Here is a 17,548-nt window from a genome sequence, read left to right on the forward strand (position 1 = left end):
TACCTTGAGGAAGAAAGCCAAGATACAAGTGATTGAAATACTACTCTGTGATAATTAAATCAGCTAATCCCCAGTGTTTCCTCTCTGACCACACAGGATTCCTGCTTGTTTACTTGGAGATTCACACAGAATTGTGCCCTGACCCAGCCATTATGTCTATTACATTGCTCTAGATTTTCATCCTCAAATTATTTATAAAAGAAAGGCTTGAGTTTTATTATACTCCTTTTCAAAGGTAATTTCCTTTCAAGATAATGATAAAACTCAATTAATTTTGTCAATGAGCAACTCATTCTAAGTGGGTGTTACAATGGTCTGAGCATTGATTAACACCTGTAAATAACAAGCATCTTTTACTGTCTGGTCTTAAGTATTCACATTTCATTTCCTAGTTCAATGCTCCTAACTAGGCCTTCCTTCCTTGGACACTGGCCTTTTGTGTCCAAATGTATTTTTACTATATTAAAGTAATCACGCAACCAGACATATTCTCCACAGCAAAGTTAATCTCTCTTCTCTACAGGTCAAATGGTACTCTCCACTGTGACATAATGGCACTTATCAAAGGGCTTTGCTGGTCTCTGTACATGTTCCCCCATTACCAACTGAGCGAACCCAGAGAGTTGCAGCTCTTATTCATCTCCTTATTTATATCTTCAGCACCCAGCATCCTACCTTCTACTTTGAGTCATACAATACACACCTCGAAGTAATTGTACCCAGACAATCAGTGAATCACACAGGGCCACAGTGTTCTCTGTGAGAAGACACAGGAAGAACAAAGGAAAGAGATGAATTAGAAAATGTTTCTTTTTAAAAATACTTACTTCTACCAAGATGTTTACACAGTCAGCATCCAAAATCAATACTAGTTGGCTCCCTAATTCAATAGCTTAATTGTTCATGCGATGAGGAGTATCTACATACAACCATGAAGTCAAGGTGAAGGAAGTAGATCTTTCTAATCATGTAATCTAAGTTTTCAGGGCTACACAACTAGCATTCAATTAAATGTATCTATCCCCCATTATAAAGATCAGTTGTATTCCAATGACCACAATTTACATTAAAACATGGAAACATTTGTAATATTCTTTTTTCAAACATCAACTAGTAGTTTGCTTTGTGAATCAATTTTCCACATATTCTAACAGTAAGTTCCTCTCCCAAATTATTGGCTCACTTACTAATAGTTTAAGTAAATAGACATTTTAATAATTTTACTTTATTGTTTTATTTAAGTAATGATGATCTTTCTATTTTCTTTTTTATTGAACATTCTTTATTTACATTTCAAATTTTATCCCTTTTCCCCCACCCAACCACCCACCACTTCCCGCCTCCAAGCCCTGATATTTTTCAACACTAAGGGGAGGGGGAGTACAACAATGGCAGAACCAAGGGCTTCTCCTCCCTTTGGTGCCCAACAAGGCCACCTTCTGTTACATATGCAGTTGGAGCCATGGGTCTGTGCATGTGTACTCTTTGGATAGTGGTATAGTTTCTGGGAGCTCTGGTTAGTTGGTATTGTTTGTCTTATGGGATTGCAAACCCCAACTTACCTATGTATTCTGACCAAGGAATTAAGGACAATAATATTTAAACTCATTATTGAAGGGTGTGTTTTGACAGCTGTTATTTTTCATGGGGATTTTTGCCATTTGTATTCTTAGTACTATTTTGTGTTTCAGTAATTATAGCTTCATTTATTTCCTTCTATAGGCTCTTGTCTGTGTTTTTCCTCTCTTGATACTTAGTGCATTTAAATATGGATATAATAGTTGAAATTAATACTGTCATATAAGAAAAAAATCATAACAATCATTTTAGGTAAATTTCTAATGGTAAATGTTATTTTAACCTACAAAATTGTTAATAAAATTCTATTTTAGTGCATATATTATTTTATTGTTTTGAGAATATATACATATATATATATATATCTCAAATTATAATACAATCCATCCTTTTATCCTCCGTTTATATTCCACTTCTATCTCTCTAATCTCAACAGAGCTAACTATTGTATTCTGGTTTCATCTTTGTTTTTAAGTTGTTTGTTTATTTGAACCCATTGAGTCTATTTATTGTTGACAGTGTGTTTAAAGATGTAGGATCATTTACTGTGTCACGGGGAGGCCGTACTCTTGAATGAAGGTGATTTTTCTTCTATTAGAAGCTACAGATTGCCAATAGACCTTCAGACTGGGTAAATTTTGTGACAACCACTAACCTCCATGGTATAATCTTTCCTTAGTTTTACCTTGCCCAGACCTCAAGCGTTGTGCCACACATGCCATGATTTCATAGGTACAGCTGCTCTCCTATGTCCAGAAAATATCTTTTCCTACAGTCATATACCACATCTTGCCCTCACAGTCACTTTGTCCCCTCTACTGTGATGATCATTGAGACTTAGGAGGAGGGACTGTCTCAGGGTTTCTTTTTTGTGATGAAAACCATGTCCAAAAGTAACCTTAGAAGGAAAGGGTTTCTTTGACTTATACTTCCACATCACTCTTCACCATTGGAGGATATCAGCACAGGAGTTCAATCAGGGCAGGGATATTGGAGGCAGGAGATGATGCAGAGGCCATCGAGGGGTTCCATTTACTAGATTGCACATTGCTTGCCCTCTATGGTTTGCCCAACTTGATTTCTTATAGAAATTCTGACTAATAGCACACAGGGGCAGAGCAACAAATGGGTTGGCCTCTTCCATATCAATTACTAATTAAGAAAATACCTTCAGGCTTGCTTACAACCTAATATTATGGAGATATTTCTTAATTAGGATCCTTCCTCTCCATAATGACCCTTGCTTGTGTGAAGTTGACATAAGCTAGCCAGCACAAGAGATGTGATACACATGTCCCAATTAGGAAAGAGCACCCGCAGTTAAGAAAAAATATTTTTATATCATGAATTTAAAGATAAATAACACACAGGACTAATACTTAAAAAAATCAAAACCTTAAAAAAGGCAAAAAAATTTACAGTTGTCCATATCTTTTTATTCTTATGAGATCAGGGAGATTTTATATATATATATACATATATATATTTACAAAACTAAATATTAATCAGGACATTTACATATTCAATGGAAATTAATATGTTTAACAAAGAGTAGTCACTGTTTTTTTTATAACACATTAAAGAGAAATTTGACGACAATATTAACTTATTCACTATTTTATTTCTAGGAGAAAGTACATGATGAAGCTCCTATTTGTCAATTTAACCCTGTAGATGTGAAGGTCATTCATGAATAAGTTTAAATCTAATGGTGTTTGTCACTTAACTCAGTGTTAATTACTCTACAGCTGTGCTAACAGTGTTCCCTATGTTCCCTCACATACTTCTCCTGAATACATAATACAAAACTCATAATTACAAGAAGATTATCCATAGAGACAACATGAACTTCATAAAGTATGTCATTTCAAAGTCCTTGTATTGTAGCCAGGAGGGAGGAGAGAGACAAAGGGAGGAGCATGGCATTAAAACTTGTCTCCTACATAATATCATGACAGCTAGCCCATCGAGATATTAAGGTGATAATTTTCCTCCTCCTCTTGGGTAAAGTTATTAAGATGAATGCTTAATAATAAATCTACTTCGACCAATGCACATTTCAATCTAAACCCTTCCATTCAACTTTGCTGTAAATCTCATAGCTACCACTTTTTTGTTGCCTTTAGTTTTATTAAAACTGTCTACTGAAAAAAAAAGATGATTTCATCTTTTATGAAGCCACAAAATGAGACATTTTGTTTATCCAAAGAAAGAAAGATGCACGCTGGCAACTATTCCCTGAGGTCCATTCCCACTCTCTCCACCAAAGGATGAGAAAATATTCTCATCACAGATTGCATCTGTTTCTCAAGCATGTGTAGAAATACACACAGTAAAATAGAAGGAAACGTAGAAAGCATGAATTGGAAACCTCTGGTTATTAAGGACAGAAGAAAAGTTGTACAACAATACTGCAAGGAGTCACCTCTAGGTCAGTGCCAGCCAGAGATTCCTGGTACAGATACCAGAATATTGAAACTTCTGCATCTTCATGACAAACTTGGATTGTTTTCAATGTATGAAAGTTAAAAATTAGCACTTTAGAAGTATTTATGTTTACACCTCAAAATACAAGAGAAATGTCACATTTGATGAGTCCATACAAATATATCACAGAATATTATAATGTTCTCCAAACAATGTTCTTTGATCTGCATGAGCTAAGAATGCCACAGACACTTCTCTTTGGTTGACTTTTTTTTTTTTTGGTTGGTTAGGTTTTTATTGGTTTGGTTTTGAGATTCTATCTTATTTCACTTTACCACATGTATCTAGTATGCATAATATGACTTTTAGCAGTGAATGTTTATTGTGTAACAATTCAGTTTGACTAGTTAAAACTTGTATTATTTCAAATTTTTATTATACTCCAGAGAGAACATTCTGTGTTAATCTTGGCATTGTCTGTACAGACAGAATTAAGGATACTCGGCATGCTGTAGAGTGGGCGTTGAATCTACTCTGAGGTAAGTTTCACATTCTTTGACTATCAGTCTACTCCCAGATACTTAGACCTGGGTAACCAACGTTCTCTTCTCTCCTATAGTACTAGCTTATTCAAGCTTTTTCATATGAATGATAACATTCTTGCCATGATATATTTGGCTTATTCCATACAAACAATTTTCCCAGGATAATCCAGGATATTAGGAATTTCATGATTTCAATCTTTCTTGTGGCTGAATAATGTTTCCTTGCACACATACTTCTTAGCTTCGAAATTCCCTGACATGGACAAACAAGTGTACCAGACTGATCATCCTAGGGGTAGACACTGTGTTTCCATATTTGAAACAATACATAAACATGGGCTTTTTATAGCCCTTTGATAAATAAGTTACTCAATCAAAGTCACATAATTTTCATTTTAAAGATGTGTTGAACATGTGGTTCTCATTTCTTTCACTTCTTGATATTTGTGCTATGTAATAATTTATATTTAAACACTGCCACTTTATGTAAAAGGATAAGCTTTTATAAAGAGTGCAGGGGATTTGAAAAGTCATGCAAAATAATTAAAAGAAATGTTTCACTAGAAAGGATTATCTGAGGCATTGGTTTGATGGAATTTATCTTGATCTTTTCTTATTTTTAACCTTTATTTTTCTAATAACTTTGTAAGACTTTTGTAATCACAGAAAATCTCTTATAAAATCATCATAACTATGGAAGTTTATCCATATATTTATGATAAATGTATGCTGTTCTACTATTCACCTATATAAGATCCAGGTCTTAGATTGCCATACAATCAAAAACACCTTAGCTAAATTTTGAATAATATTACTAGAGTACAGAACACTATTTGTCAGCACAATATGTAAATGACACAACACCCACAAAACAAAGAGTATTTTAAGAATACAAATATTCAAGATATGAGTGTTTCTCAATAAAAAGTAAAAATGTTATGGCATACTTCAACTGTTACTAAATTGGTTGTTTTATAAAGCAAATTCACAAACAGGAAGGAGTAAAAATGCAGTATCAACAAACAAAGCACAGTAAATGAGCATAGGAAATATGAAAAAGAAAAAGTACATAGGTCAAACAACTAATCATTGTATTTTCTCAGAAGCATGGTTCTTCTATAAAGGAAGGGCTGATTCTTTAAGGCAGAGGTGGTCAAGCAAATAAGGGAGGTAGACAGATTACTTCTTTGAAGTAATCTGCCCAGTTCTTCCCACGTCCCCACCCTGACATTCCCTTGAACTGGTGAGTCGAGCCTTGGCAGGACCAAGGGCTTATCCTCCTATTGGTGCCCAACAAGGCCATCCACTGCTACATATGTGGCTGGAGCCATGGGTCTGTCCATGTGTACTCTTTGGTTGGTGGTTTAGGGCCTGAGAGCTCTGGTTGGTTGATATTGTTGTTCATATGGGGTTGTAAACACCTTCAGCTCCTTCAATCCTTCCTCTAACTCCTCCAATGGGGACCTTGTTCTCAGTCCAATGGCTGGCTGCGGCCATCCTCCTCTCTATTTCTCATGCTCTGGCAGAGCCTCTCAGAAGACAGCTACACCAGGCTCCGGTCAGCATGTACTTCTTGGCATGCACAATAGTGTGGGCTTGGTGACTGTATATGAGAAAATTATTAATGAACCTTTCTAAAAATGTTAACCTAAGCACACTCAGCACCTGTTTAGAACTAATTATCCTTCAGTGTTGCTAGCGTCCTGTGCAGTCCAGGCCACAATGTACTTGTGATTACTGGTGTGTCATCATTCTTGTTTCTCATTCCTAGTGAAATAAATGTTTTATTTTGTTTGCAAACACGATAAAGAATTTAAGACTCTGGTTGTCCTATGAAATCTCGCTGTGCACTGTCTGATAAAGACAATGGTGACAACAGAACCTATACAGTGCTGTCAATGGCTGTCAAGGAGAGAGAGTCAAGATATTTATCTGACACTGTATGTGTGGCCCAAAGGCTGTGCAACTAGGGTGAAGGTCCAGAGCAAGAGTGATATCAAGATGTCTCCAAATTGCCAAAATTCCATCCTTAGATTGATTGGAATAGGATAGGCCTGCTTGCTCCCTGCTCTGGTCTTGTATGTCCCCACACACTTTACCTTATGACCCCTATCTTTACCAATTTTCAGGCAATCAAGTAGACTGTTGGCCAGATAACAGGTTAAACTTCCTCTCTCCTCAGATGGACATTTCCAGCAAGCACCCAGAAATCCTTTTCATGTAAATGAAGCATAAACAGCAACTAGGTTTTAGCCAATAATGTACACTTACTCCAAAAACTCCTACACAGTCCCCAAGGTCACTGCCCTTGTTACCCCCAACGAAGTTAGTAGTTTCACAGAAACCCTCCAGAGAATGCTGTTTCTCCTGCACTCAGGCAGGTTGAGATCTTGTCTAGCCCATCTGCCAGGATAAGCTTCCTTCTTCCAGACCAGGCTGATGTGCAACCGGGTCTGGATTCCCAAGTAAAGGAGCAGATACATGTCAGCAATGTGGCAGGTCTGAACATGAGGGAGAATCATGTATGACCTTTGTATGTATGAAGGACAATGTTTCAAATGTGTTTTCAATTGTCAAACTCCAACTTTCTTCAGTTAGGCTTAGAAATGATTTAAATGACATAATTTGTAAAGCTTCACATTTCACTCTAGTGAGTCATAAGGCTGTGTTTACCCACAATAAGCACAATGTTAGCATTCATTCATGGATCCCTTATTTATAGCGTTTGGAATACAAATAGAATGAAATTATTGTTTAAAATAATGGCCCTAAATTTTCATTATTGGGAAAAATACTGAATTTTAAGTAATTCAAAATTTTAGTGCAGTTAGATTATCATCTGTCAAAAATCTTAGCTATGCTGTGAGTTTCGTTGACTAGAGTCATTTCCTGACCAAATGTTTAACATTGATTAGAAGTCAGAGTGCTAGTCTATGTTTACCCTCTACTGCTCAAGGGTCAAAGATAAATGTGGGAGAGCTGGTTCACAAATTTGTAACCTTTCCCCCCAAAACTATATGTGATCCATAGGACTGTTGGGAACAGTTAAAATAGGCTCATCCAGTGACTCCTTTACAGATACTAGCCCACATTTATGAATAGGAATTAAACAATTGTTAAGTGCAAGGTTACTTTTCAATGTCATTCTTATTTAAGGGTTCCATTCATTTATAAAGTTAAATATGCTCAAATGGACATACTAATTCATGCTTTCCTTGTGTTCCTTCAACACACACCATCCAAGTTGCATGTCTTTAATTTTTATTTAAATACCTGTTTTTAAGACAGTATGTCAAAGGCAAAACAACAGTTTTCATTTTCTGTTTTTCTGGTACACATCAAAGATCTCTCAATATCTGGGGACAAAGTTCCATTTTCTCTTCAACACAGAACATTAATACAACAAATTGAAATGAAAATGGCCCAACAATTTTTAATCTAATTAAATAAAAAAACACAGATTTGGCAGTCACATACAAGATAATTATTTTCTCTATGAATCTTTTGAAAGCATGTAGATGTCAATTAGACTTACTTTCTTACTGCCATTCACTATTAATAACAGCTGAAAAAAACATAGTATGGTAGATATTTTCTAAGAAAGAGATCACGCTTAGGTCCTGTAAAATAGTAAAATTATGTCCAGAGAGCATCTGAACCACATGGATTACAACAAGAACAATGATAATACAGTTGCCATTAGTCACATTAGGTATTTATATTAAAATAATCTTTAAAATATATCCTTACAAGATAAAATATTTAGTTCCTCAATCACAGGTGATAATGTATAAGCTCATAGAGCTACATGAAGGGATTGCATATATAAATCATTTCTTTCAATTTCAAAAAGCTCTAGCAAGTCAGTTATAAAACCATATATGCAATATACTGGAATACTGGTATTTTCTTGTATCCATAGAACTGTGGGGAGCAGTTGTATGGGTCATTTGTAATGTCTTTTTTGTGGGGAGATGTTGTTACAAACCTGTAAACCGCCTTATCCACACTCATCTCTGGCTCTTGATTAGTAGAAACTAATTCTAGACTAGTACTCTGACTCCTAATCTCTGTTAAGATATATGTTCAGTAAACAACTAAAGTTACTCAAACTCACAGAATAGCACAGTGAAACCAGGCTATCAAATGGGAATAGTGAATCAAATATAAGAGAAGTAGAATGGAACCTATTGAAATTACATCATACAGGAAAGCACTTTACACTTACATCATAATTAAAACCTAAAACTGCTGTTCTTTTATTGTCATTCCCATCCCTACCTAGGTGACTTCCATACCACACCACTGGGACAGCAGTGCATTTCATTGCATTCTTTCCTGAATTTTACTTAAATTCAAATTTTACCCTTCCATCCTGCACTTTCAATCTTGTTCTGGGTTGATGCTGAAAGGAAAACCTTCCTCCCTGAAGCCATAGCTATTTACTTATTGCTACTCTTATGTTGAAAAAAAAAAGTGAAGCACAATCATTGAAAAGGAGTTTCTCTTTTGAGTTGTGATTTGGATGTTTTTATTTCTCCTTCTATTAAAAACTTCTTTATGCAGCTATTTATAGGACTTTTATTTATAATGACTGCTACTTGGCATATAGACGAGGTTGAAATGCTTTAATAACTGGAAACACTATCATTATCATACCAATTCACGGCAAATGAATCACTAAAATTTGAGTCAAAAGGTTTAATTCATGGTTTTGGTACTGACTCACGTGTGAGCTGGACTAAGACGCCAAATGCAACCCATAATTGTTTCATCATATGAAAGGGAAGATGATTTTCCCTGCTCTGATTTCAGTGGGATCATGAGAGGAAAGAGTCAGTAGTCAGAAACACTGGCCGAAGTTACAGAAACAAAACGAATGTTGTTATTTAATATGCATGCTTTGTAAGATCATTGTGTGAGCTAAATATTCAAAACTTTCTATAGTTTATGAGATATGGTGATTACCCCGTATTTGTTAAATAAACCAGTTTATGTATAAACTGATGGAAAAAGTAAGGCTCTAGCAAATAAATTGGAAGGCTGTAAATAAAATATCTTTTAAAACTACACGTAAATACATGGAACAAAACCTACAGTTAGAAGTCACATATGCATCTAGATAAATGTAACTTTATTTGAAAAGTAGTGACTATAAATAACTTGGTATTTGATAAATTATGTGAAATAAATATTAAGATCTTTTTATCATGGTTTAACCATATTTGTGGGTAGATATATTTGTGCCTATAAGCAAAGAAGAAAGAAATGAATTCCTAATTGACTGAACTAGGTGGTATCATTGCAACTAACATTGATTAACCTTGGCAGGTGACACACAGCACTGTAAATATTGGAGTTGGGGAAAAATATAATCTAAAGATAACAGCTATAAAATTCATTCCTGTCCCTTTTTCCGCAATGCTCTTATTCTTTTATATAGAAAGACTTTCCTTGTTCCATTAAAAAAAAATCAAAGTCTCATGAGTATGACTTCCACCATACATTGATCTCTGATCAATATTTTGCTCTAAACTCAAATGCTTTTATCACCAGCTGTTTTAAGGCTGCCACTTCAACATTAATCATTAAAATAGAGTGTTATCAAGTATTACTGAGATGAGCAAATTTAGAATACTGTTCTTTAATCTAGTGTGTTTATAGCTGTGCTGGTGGATAAGACCTGAAGCCTTCATGTTTGTTGCTTCTGACACTCAGAAACGTAATTATATGAACTTTCCTAGTGAATGCTTTACAAATTTAAAGTTCATGCAATTGTGCTTTTGTCTCTAGCTTAGAAAAATGAGCCATAAATAACCTATAATGGCAAACACAAATAATCTATCTGGAACTATCATTCTCAGTATTGGTTAATATTATTACTTTTCATTTTAATTCTAGAAAATAACTCAATTTCACTGTATTAGTAAAACTCATTACACGTTTAAATAATAAAATCATGGCACACTTCGGTGAACATTAAGTATAAATAAAAATGTAAAAATTAAGTACATGGTTAATCTTTCTAAATACCAGACTACCCAATAGAAGAACTGGATACATCTGCCCAGCAACCAGATGAAGAGCCTGATCTTAAGATAAGGTGAGAGCAGAGGTTAAAGTTCACACTAAATGTGGTCAGCGATCATGAGGCAGGATGTTGGAAAATGTATTCTGGAGATATACCTTGTTTTCATTTAGTCAGGAAATAGTCTGTATATGAAAATTCAGAGACTACAGTCTTCCCTTAAGAAAAATGCCTCTTCTCACAAGCTATGACCTGAATATTGATAATTGTGGAGGGCGGAGAGGCAAGAATTGAGCATAAATGAGTCAAAATACACAAAGTTTGCCATCAAAACCAAGCAACTTGCACTGGAATAATATAGTATGGTGCATAAATGGGAAATGGGGAAGAACAGAGGCATTAAATACTGTTGAAGAAGAAGAGGAAAATAAATCCATTGAGATCTAAACACTATGAAAATCCACTTGTTATCAAAGAGCCATAGGATCTTAAATCTGACTCTTTGTCATTGTACCTTAAATTTATTTTACTAGAAAATGAATAGGACCATGGAAACTGTTAGGAAAGTAAAGATGGACAAAGATTATGAATGGTTGAAAACTCTAAGAAATTTAATTAGAAGGGAAGTAAGGAAAATAAAATTGCATGCTCACTTCTACTAAATACTAAACTCATTTATTGACTTATAGAATCAAAATTGGTATGAAAGCATACCATATATACTTAGAGTCATATATTTTCTATTTATTTATTTATAATTTGGAGGTGATATATCATTCTTTTACTAACTCTGGTCTCCATTTTGTAGGAGAGCCATTTTGGTAATATCTTAATATAAGAATACAGATAGGGCAATCTTTTTGGTTTATCTGGGCCAAAATAAATGATCAAGGAATATTTCTCCATGTAAAATAGATATTTTAAAAGTACTTTTTGATAATAAAACTATGAAGTGCACATAATATATGGATAAGCACATGGTACAGGGAAATCATATAAAGAATATGGAATTTCTGAATAGAAAATATTTAACTATGTAGATTTACACAATTAAGAAGTATTTAAAAAGACTGTTTATTTAAATGATATATATGTATTTAAACATTTTTATTAAATTCAGTGTATCTCATTTTATGTGGAAGTCCTTGATCCACTTGAACTTGAGCTTTGTACAAGAAGATAAGAATGAATTGATTTGCATTCATCTACATGCTTACCTAAAGTTGAACCAGCATTATTTCAAGAAAATGCTGTCTTTTTTCCACAGGATGGTTTTAGTTCCTTTGTCAAGATCAAGAAACCATAGGTGTTTGAGCATGTTTCTGGGTCTTTATTCTAATCCAGTGGTCTACCTACCTGTCTCTGTACCAATACCATGGAGTTTTTGTCACTATTTCTTTGTAATACAGCTTGAGGTCAGGGTTGGTGATTCCCCAAGAAGTACTTATATTGTTGAGAATAGTTTTCGCTATCCTGGGTTTTTGCTATTCCAAATTAATTTACAATTGCTCTTTTTAAATCTTCTATGAAGATTTGAATTGGAATTTTGATGGGGATTGCATTGAATCTATAGATTGCTTTTGGTAAGATGGCCATTTTTACTATATTAATCCTGCTGATCCATGCGTGTAAAAGATCTTTCCATCTTCTGAGGTCTTCTTCTATTTCTTTCTTTAGTGACTTGAAGTTTTTGTCATACATATCTTTCACTTGATTACGTAGAGTCACACCAAGATATTTTATATTATTTGTAACTATTGTGAAGAGTGTTGTTTCCCTAATTTAGTGGAGAAGAGTATTGAACACATAGGCACAGGGGGAAATTTCCTGAACAGAATACCAATGGTTTATGCTTTAAGATCAACAATCTACAGATGGGACCTCATGAAACTGAAAAGCTTCTGCAAGGCAAGGGACACATTCAATAGAAAAAAATGACAGTCAACAGATTTGAAAAAGAACAATCCTATATCCAATATCAGGCTAATAGCCAATATATACAAAGAACTCAAGAAGTTAAATGCCAGATAACCAAATAACCCTAGTAAAAAATGGGGCACAGAGCTAAAAAGAATTCTCAACTGAGGAATATCAAATGGCCCAGAAGCACCTAAAGAAATGTTCAGCATTCTTAGTCATCAGAGAAATGCAAATCAAAACAATTGTGAGATTCCACCTCACACCAGCCAGAAAGGCCAAGATCAAAAACTCAGGTGACAGGAGAGGATGTGGAGAAAGAGGAACATTCTTACACTGTTGGTGGAATTGCAAGGTGGTACAACCACTCTAGAAATACGTCTGGTGATGATTCCTCAGAAAGATGGATATAGTACTACCTGAGAACTCAGCTATATCAATTCTAGCCATATACTAAAAAGATGCTCCAACATGTAAGGACACGTGCTCCACTATGTTCATAGCATCCTTATTTATAACAGCCAGAAACTGGAAATAACCCAGATTTTCCTCAACAGAGAAATGGATACAGAAAATGGTGTACATTTATACAATGAAGTCCTACATAGCTATTAAAAACAACGATTTTGAGGCAAATTGATAGAACTAGAAAATGTCTTCCTGAGGGCAGTAACCTAGTCACAATACAACATACCTGGTATTAACTCACTGATAAGTGGATATTAGGCATAAAGCTCAGAATACCTATGATATAACTCACAGACCACCAGAAGCTCAAAAAGAAGAAAGACAAAAGTGTGGATGCTTCAGTCCTTCTTAGAAGGGAGAACAAAATACTTGCAGGAGGTAGAGGATGTGTGGTACTTGTGAGGATGAGAGGAGGGAATGGTAAAAGAGGGAAAGAATAGAGTTTGGGAGGTGACAGGGATGATATACAGATGGCCAGGAAATTGAACAGAGGTGTGTAGCAATGGGGAATGGTGTAGTCACCAAAAAAATATCAGATACCAGGAAAATAAGAGGCTTCCAGGACCCAAACGGGATGAGATTAGCTGAAATGCCTAAAAAGGGGAGAGAGAACCTGTAGATACCACATACACAGGTTAGGCAGTGTCCCAGGTTGACAAATAGTGCCCCTCACTCATCTCCAAATTTTTTAACCCAGAATTGCTCCTATCAAAAGGAAAGACAGTAATAAAGAGCAGAGCAGAGACTAAAGGAAAGGCTATCCAGAGACTGCCCCACCTGGGAATCTATGCCATATACAGAAACCAAACTTAGACACTATTGTGGATGCCCAAAAGTGCTTGCTAACAGGAATCTGATGTATCTGTAAACTGAGAAGCTCTGCCAGAACATGAAAAACACAGATGAGGATGCTTGCAGCTAACCATTGGACTGAATATGGAGACCCCAATGGAGGAGCTAGGGAAAGGACTGAAGAAGCTAAAGTGGTTTGGATCCCCATAGGAAGAACAACATTATCAACCAACCAGACTGCCGACCCCACTTGGAGCTCCCAGAACAAACCAACAACCAGAGTACACATGATAGGACCCATGGCTCCAGCTGCACATATAGCAGAGAAAGGTCTTATCTTTCATCAGTGAGAGGGGATACCTTTGGTCCTATTAAGACTGGATGCCCTTGTGTAGGCAAATGACAGTGGAGAAAGGCAGGAGGGAGTGGTTGGATGGGTTGGGAAGCACCCTCAGAGAAGCAGAGGAAGGGGAGATGGGATAGTGGGTTTGTGGAGAGGAACTCAAGAAAGGGGATAACGTTTGAAATGTAAATAAAATATCCAGAAAAATAATTTTTTATTGTTGAGTTTATAATTACATTACCCTCCTTCCCTTTTATTCCTCCCAACTCTCTTATATACACTTCTTGCTATCTTTGAAAATCATGGCTTCTCTTTCATAAATCGTTGCTACACACACACACACACACACACACACACACACACACACACACACACACTATAAGTACAAACTGTTCAAACTATATAATGTTTCTTGTATGTGGTTTTTCAGGTTTGAAGTGTTGGTATTGGCTAATTAAATATTGTCCTCTTCTCTTGCTCTCATCATACCACTTTTTCATATAGTTCTTTGTGTAGAGGTAAGGCCTTGTAAACTGCCTCTACTATACATCCAAATCAAGATATGTATTGGTGGTGGTGGTGGTGGTGGTGGTGGTGTGTGTGTGTGTGTGTGTGTGTGTGTGTGTGTGTGTGTTGGCACACTTGCCTATACATGGGATTGAAGCTCAAAAAATGATCAGGAGGCATTGGTCATGGGGATTGTTCTAGCTTGTCAAGCTTGGAGACAAACAACTTTAGTATCTAATTCACCTTGCTGGGTGATTTGGTATGATCTATACCCTTGTATAAATATCCCACAAAGTAATTCCTTAGTTTTAGTGGCACATTGTGGACTTCTAGATCTTTGATATTACAAATAATATTTCTAATTTTTATATGTGTCTCTCTCTGCAATACACAAGTATTTTGGGGGGAATGTCACAAAAAAAGAGAATTATCAGTTTACGTTTCACTTAGCACAAACAAGATTATACCCAATCATTCCCACAAATGATTCTATAGATCTTATTGCCAGGAGCAGCACATGAGAATTCAAGAAGACACTGTCCTTTGATTTCAACTTTAATCCCACCAAGAGTGATTATTAGTTGCCTATATTGCTTTACATGCATATTACTGATTATATATGAGATGAATTATTCTGCATATGGTTGTTGGCAACTTTGCCAAGTATATCAAGTCACTTGCTTATATGAAAACGCTCCTGTGATAAGACAAAGAATGACCAAGTATGTCTACTTTGTGATGTTCTATTCAACTTCTTGGGTGCTGACTATAAGTATGTTCTGTGTTTTTGACTAATATCCACGAATCAGTGAGTACATACCATATTTGCCCTTTTGTTTCTCAGTTATCTCACTCAGGATGATATTTTCTAATTCTATCCCTTTGCCTGCAAAATTCATGATGTCCTCATTTGCAATAGATGAATAGTATCCCATTGATAAATGAACCACATTTTCTGTATTCATTCTTTGACTGAGGGACATCTGGGTTGCTTCTAGCTTCTAGCTATTACATATAAGACTGCTATGAACATAGTGAACAGAGAAATACAAATCAAAATGACCCTGAGAGTCTACCTCATACCAATCAGAATGTGAAGATCAAAAACTCAGGTGACAGCAGGTGCTGGTGAGAATGTAAAGAAAGAGGAACACATTGTTGGTAGGATTGCATTGTTGGTAGGATTGCAATTACAGGCTGGTATAGACATTCTGGATGTAAATCTGGTGGTTCTTCAGAAAACTGGAAATAGTTCTACATGAAGACTCAGATAGACCACTTGTGGGCATAAACTGAAAAGATGCCCCACCATAACCCAAGGAAACATTCTCCACCATGTTTACAGCAACAGTATTTGTAATTACCAGAATTTGGAAACAGCCCAAATGTACAGAATACCTATAACACAACCCATAGACCATAAGTAGCAAGTAGAAAGGCCCAAGTGAAGATGTTTCAATTCCACCTAGGAGGGTGAAGGAAATAATCATAGGAGGCAGAGGGAAGGAGGGATCTTGGTGGGAGAGATGAGGGATAGGGGAGAAGGGGAAAAGGTTCAGGTATGTGGGGTGCAGGATAAGAGAGCACAATGAATGGAAATATAAAATAAGCATAATGGGGGGGGTACTCTCTTGATAATGCCAGAAAGCCTGGTGGTGAGAGACTATAGACCATAATGAGGGTGACGTTAGCCAAAATGATCAACATTGGAGAAAGGGAACTGGAAGAGACCACCTCCAGTAGATAGACAGAGACTTAAGCAGAGGGACAGGGTTACTAACCCACAGTCAAAATTTCTGACCCAGAATTCTTCGAATTTAAGTAAACAGTGGGAAAATAATTGAGAAGAAACTGAAGGAAAGGTGCCAATGACCTGTCCAACTTGGGATCCATCTCATTAGAGGGCACCAGGGCCTGACACTATTACTGATGTTCTGATGTGCTTACAAATGGGAGACTGGCATGGTTGTCTTCTGAGAGTCCCTACTAGCAGTTGACTGAGATACTTAACCCCATCCATTGAACTGAAGTTGGGACACCTATGGTTGAATTAGGGGAAGGCTTGAAGAAGCTGAAATGGAGAATGACTGCATAGGAAGGCCAACATTCTCAATTTATCCAGACACCAGGGAGCTGCCAAAGCCTGAGCCACCAGCCAGGAGCATGCATGGGCCAGCCCAATGTCACAGGGAACAAGTACAGCAGAAGTCTGCCTGGTCATGCCATAGTGGGAGAAATTTGCTTAATCCTCTGAAGACTTCGGGCACCAAGGAGGGGGGAGATCTAGTGTGGAAGCATGCTTTCAGAGGCAAGGGGTAGGAGGAATAAGATAAGAAACTATGGGAGGGAGGAGGGCAACAACTGGAATGTAAATAAATGTAATAATAAAAATTTTAAAAAAAGCATGTCCTGTCACATTCAATTATTTGACTTTGGGATTATTGCGAAACCACATACTAACTTTATAAACCTTACAAACCTTAGAATAGTCATATAATATTACAAAGGCAATATTCTGATGTATCGATGACCCAGATCTAAAAATGTAATACTCTAGTACCAAGAACATGCCTTCAGATCCCTCCTAACAATGATCCTCTTTCTTATAATCAAGTATTATTTTGATTGGCAGCAGCAAAACTTTTCAACTCATCTTAAATCCTATATAATCATAATCACTCATTATATATTTTATATGTTTCAATTTTCTTGTTATGATTATTGAAATTCTCCTTACATTTTCATGACTCTAATTCAGTTTCATCTGGTATGTATGTATGAAAATTTAATATAAGGTATATAATAATTATATTAATTATTGTTTTTATGGCTTGAATTGGAACCACGATCCATTTTTTGAAGCTAAATGGACTGTATTGGGAATTTTGGTGAATGATTTCCTGGGAAGGGATCAACCTTTGATGAAGACCAAACCTGAATCAA

The 17,548-nt window shown here is 36.0% G+C and overlaps 1 protein-coding gene across 16 annotated transcripts in view; it reads right to left on the bottom strand.

Annotated features, from left to right (window-relative positions):
- The window catches only part of Lingo2 (leucine rich repeat and Ig domain containing 2), a 1,315,053-nt gene that overhangs the window by 1,108,493 nt on the left and 189,012 nt on the right, over positions 1–17,548 (bottom strand). For 2 of the 16 annotated variants that reach the window (XM_087548882.1, XM_087548885.1), the window contains one exon: positions 704–757. The gene's annotated coding sequence lies outside the window, so the exon portion shown is untranslated. 16 annotated transcript variants of the gene reach the window in all.

This window comes from Rattus norvegicus, chromosome 5 (assembly GCF_021556685.1).
Source record: "Rattus norvegicus strain SHRSP/BbbUtx chromosome 5, alternate assembly SHRSP_T2T, whole genome shotgun sequence".
Classification (NCBI taxonomy): domain Eukaryota; kingdom Metazoa; phylum Chordata; class Mammalia; order Rodentia; family Muridae; genus Rattus; species Rattus norvegicus.